A 5235-nucleotide genomic window follows, 5' to 3' on the forward strand; every position below is an offset into this window, starting at 1 on the left:
CCTGTGGTTAAGATGACCACCCTGCACTTGGTCTTGGCTTTGGTTGCTCAGCTTGACTTAGATCTATATCAGATGGATGTCAAGACGGCTTTCTTACATGGGGACTTGCATGATGAGATCTATATGGAGCAGCCTAAGGGCTTTGCAAAACCTGGCAAGGAGCACCTAGTGTGCAAGTTGAAGAAAAGTCTTTATGGCTTGAAGCAGGCACCTAGGGAATGGTATCATAAGTTTGATGCCTTTATGCAGTCACAGGGCTACAGCAAGAGTGCTATGGATCCGTATCTTTACACGAAGAAAGCCGGTGATGGTTCATTGCTTATTTTGGTACTCTATGTGGATGATATGCTGATAGCAGGGAAAGCTCATGATGAGCTAGATGCTCTTAAATCTCAGCTGAAGAAGAGCTTTGAGATGAAGGATTTGGGACAGGCCTCTCACATACTTGGTATCCGCATTAGACGCGACAGGCATCAGGGACTCCTCTACTTGTCACAGAGGGAGTATATTCATAAAGTCCTTGAGCGCTTCCGCATGCAGGATGTAAAGCCTATTGGCTGTCCATTGCCTTCTTATGTGAAGGTATCACACGTCGATTGTCCGCAGACAGATGAGCAGAGGGCCGAGATGGCCCAGATCCCTTATGCTTCAGCCGTGGGCAATTTGATGTATGCCATGATAGCCACTCGTCCAGATATTACCTTTGTAGTTGGTGTTGTGGCACGCTATATGGCTACACCTGGTAGGAAACATTGGGATGCCGTGAAGGGTATCATGAGGTACCTGAAGGGCACAACAGATATGTATATTTGCTATGGCAGCCAGGATACAAGGGTCGTGGGGTACACTGACTCCGATTATGCAGGACATGCAGATAGTAGGAAGTCCACTTTTGGCTATGTATTCATCTATGCTAGAGGTGCTGTCTCTTGGATGTCCAGGGTTCAGAAGTATACGGCTTTGTCTACCACTGAGACCGAGTATGTTGCAGTCACTGAGGCTTGCAAGGAGGCCATATGGCTAGGCCGTCTAGTTGCTGACCTTGGGATTGATACTATACCTACACTGCATTCGGATTCTATGAGTGCCATTCAGTTGGCTAAGAATCCAGTCTTCCATGCGAAGACAAAACACATTGAGGTGAGGTATCGCTTCATACGTGGTGTCGTGGAGGACAAGTCTGTTGACCTTGTCAAGATCTCCACTGACAAGAATCCTACAGATCTGCTCACAAAAAGCCTCACTACTGAGCGCTTTGCCTTCCTCAGGAGATTGATGGGCGTTGGATGAGATGTTGCCTTTCCTCATCCCTTGTACCTATGTACAGTTGTACTGTCTTTTTCTTTTCTTTTCTCTCTCACTGGGGCAGATTCGCCTTTAAGTGGGAGGTTGTTGGGGTAAAGGCGCCTCCGCCGTGCCGTCCCGTGTATTACTACACTGATAGTACCCGCCACTGCACACTGCAGGTGGCGGGCGCCCGTCACATCACTTTATTCTTTACATTCATTTTTTAGTGACTAGTAAATAAAGGAAGGCCCGATCACACATTGTGACTGTTGGAGTTCCCATTTCTTGTATCTCTCTTTCTTGCTCTTGCTCTCCTGCCATAGCTCGCGTGCAAGCTTCGATCCTTCTCACCTTTCATTTAGGTCTCCTCATACATACTAGAAATTGCATCTAGATCAACTAGAGATGTTTTCCAAGTTTTCATTTCCACTCATGCTACGTCCTTCCTTTTCCCTAAGAAGACTAGACTATCACCCAAGTCCTCAAAGAGTCATGGGTTTTGCATCCAAGAACGTCCAAGCTAAAAACATGTAAGAGGGAAGAGAGGTGAAACACCCAAGAGTGTGTGCATGTGCACGCCCGCACACACACACAAGCAATGGAGACTTGAGTACATAGAGAGATAGGGTTGAAATCTTCTTCTTCTTTCTTCTTCTTCCACAGACAAAAACTTAGTCTACAACATAATAAAAGACTAATATGAATGTACCACAACGTATGGACATGCGATCACTAAGTGTGGACCCACTAGGAAAGAAGAGATGGCAAAATAAATGTGCCATAACCAAAAATGGGCTATATGGGTGTAGTCTAGTTGTAGAATTATTAGTGTATCCTCATGTCAGTAACCTAACACGCCAATAAATAATATCATGCCACATCACCAAGGCACATAATGGATACCAACTCATGTGGAGCTTGACATCTCAACACTCCCCTTTGAGCTCAACATGAGCTCGTGAAATCCAAGCATAGTCCTAAAGAGTCGTAGCTTTTCCTCCTCCAAGGCATTGGTGAAAATATCGGTACCTTGATTCTTTGCGCTAACATAAACCAAGTCAATATCACCTGCTAGAACCCACTCTCGAATGAAATGGTAATGGACCTTGATGTTTGGTTCGTGCATGATACATTGGGTTCCTAGCCAATTAAATGCTGCTAAGTTTATCACACTAGATGATAACCTTCTTATCCATCTGCATCCCTAAATCACCAAGTAGCTTGTATAACCAAGCTACCTCACATGCTACAATTGCAACACCTCTATACTCTGCCTCTATACTAGACAAGGCAAGTATCAATTGTTTCTTGCTGCTCCAAGTAACAGCCCCACTACCAAAGGAGAACATAAAACCAATGGTAGATCTCATGTTTGAAATACTACCAACTCAATCTGTATGTGTATAACCATGCAAGTCCAATGGTACATCTATACCATAGAATAAGGCATAGTCCAATGTGGACTTGACATAGCACAATGTACACTGCACTACATCCAAATGTGGCTTCCGTGAAAGCTACATAAACTAACTCCCAAAACCAACTGCGTAGTTTAAGTTTGACAGCCTGGTGATCATCAAATAGATAAGGTTGCTCACAATCTTCTGATACATAATGACATCATCAATTAAGTCATCCCCATATGCACCAAGCTTAGCATTAGCATCCAAACATATAGAAATAGGCTTATAATCAACCATACCATATTTTTTCAACATATCCAATACATACTCTCTGTGACAACCATATATCCTCTAGAATCCTAATTATCTCTATGCCAAGAAAATAGCAAAACTCTCCTAAATCCTTCCTCTCAAATTGAGCCTTAAGAAAACTCTTCACATTGTCAATCTTTGTCTCAGTATCATCCACAATGATCAAATCATCCACAGATATAGTAATGACTAAAATAACTGCACCACTCTCACATACATAACTCTTCACATTGTCACTCTTTGTCTCAGTATCATCCACAATTATCAAATCATCCACATATATAGTAATGACTAAAATAACTGCACCATTCTCACATACATAGAGTGAGTAATCAGTGTGTGTTCTAGAAAACCCAATTTTGACAAGATATTCTGCAATCCTATTATACCATGGCTTAGGTTCTTGCTTCAACCCATACAAGGTCTTATGAAGCCTGCATATATAATCTAAATGATTCTCATTCACATAACCAAGTGGTCGATGCACAAACTTCCTCTTGCAACTCCCCCTACAAGAAGGTATTCTTAACATCCATTTGATTCATAATCCAACCTTTTGATGCAACTACTTTTATGACAACACTTATAATGACCATTTTAGCCATTAGAGTAAAAGTCTTCTCATAATCAATATATTGAATACTGAATCGACTTGATTTTTTTGTAGATTTTTGTTGTTTTTAAAAGCTGAATGGCTGATTGATGACTGGTTGTTTTGGTGGTGTTTAAAAGTGTTTTGGATTAGATTGATTATGTTTTGAAAGCTCATGTTGATTTTTAGTAGAGATATGAGGCTCTGTTATATTCAGATAAGTTTTGATAGGTTTTGTTGAGATTCTGATAGCTTATGTTTAGCTTTTATTGTGTTTTGTTTTTCTTTTGTATGAAGCATGGATTAATGATTGATGGAAATTGATATTGTTTGAAATCTCATTGAATGATTTTTTATCGTTTGAATTAGTTTTAGTATGAGTTATGTGGTTCTGATGTTTTATATTGACCTTCTCTAACCCTTTGTTGAGCTTCTGTAACGCCTCTATTTTTGTTATGTTCTGTTCTGTATGCCTCTGTAAGTATTCTGTGGAATGTATATGTGACTTTGAGCAAGTTTTCTAGTCTTAAAAAGATGTGAATATAAGTTCAAAAGAGCTCAAGAAAGTGAAAGAAGTAGCTACTGAAGAGTCAAGAGAAGACTAGAGTAAAGTGACAGTAGTGAGCTATGAAGAGTCACTGTAGTGGCTCTAGTGACCTTCCATATCAGACACACCTTTTGGAAGAGCCATCCACGACCAAAGAGGGATTATTATGAGTAATTATTGAGTATTGTAGTGAGGAGATGATGTATTATTGATTGAGAGAGAGAGAGAGTCAGAGATAGCCAATTCTATACAAAACAATGTATCTTTCTATGAGAGACTGTGAGAGAAAACTATAAAGACAATGAAGATGAATACTATGTGATATTTTTTCAATCAAAGTGTTGTTTTTTTTGTGTTCTCTTTGATTTTTTTATGCATCCTATGATGAATATGAAGAAAATGATGAATCTTGTTGCAATTAAAGCCGTGGGAGAATTGTTTCTATGATGTTGCGTGAAGATTTCTTGCTAGTGGTGTTCTTTTCCTTGTTGTGATTCTGTAAAGAATGAAACAAAATCTTGTTGATGTTACAAGATAGATTTTCTTGCAGTAGAAACCCCTTTTCCTTGGTGTCTCTCTTGAGGCTCCATGTTTTTGGTGCGCATCCAACTGAAACTTACCATCAACAAGCATCAAAAGAGGCTGAAAATGAAGAAAATGGCATTGCCAAGAATAGGAGAATTCAATGGATGTTTGTAAAGTTCCTTCTTCCATTGAAGAATTGGAGATTCTTATTACCAAAGCTACTTTCCACAAGAAGTTCATCCCACAATGGTGGAAATATATTACCATCATGATACATGCTCTCTGTGGTGGACTATTTTTTCTTCATGTTGAAGCAGTAGAAACTTACATCTTGGCGGTAAATTTTTTGGGAACAAACTGAAGTGAAAATAGAGAGAATGACCATCCATGAAAGATTTGACATTCATTGAGAAGTTTCCAGACATCATCGAGTGAAAGATTGTGAAGAAGCTTCAGGAGTCGTAGTCAGTGGAGCTTCACAAAAACAAGAAAGAAAAGAGTTTGAATTTTTTCATAGATGCTCAATAACAGGACACATGGGATGCCTGGTGCACTGACAATCTCTTGTT

This window comes from Lygodium microphyllum, chromosome 12 (assembly GCF_053477565.2).
Source record: "Lygodium microphyllum isolate KBCC chromosome 12, Lygodium_microphyllum_v1.1.10, whole genome shotgun sequence".
Classification (NCBI taxonomy): Eukaryota; Viridiplantae; Streptophyta; class Polypodiopsida; order Schizaeales; family Lygodiaceae; genus Lygodium; species Lygodium microphyllum.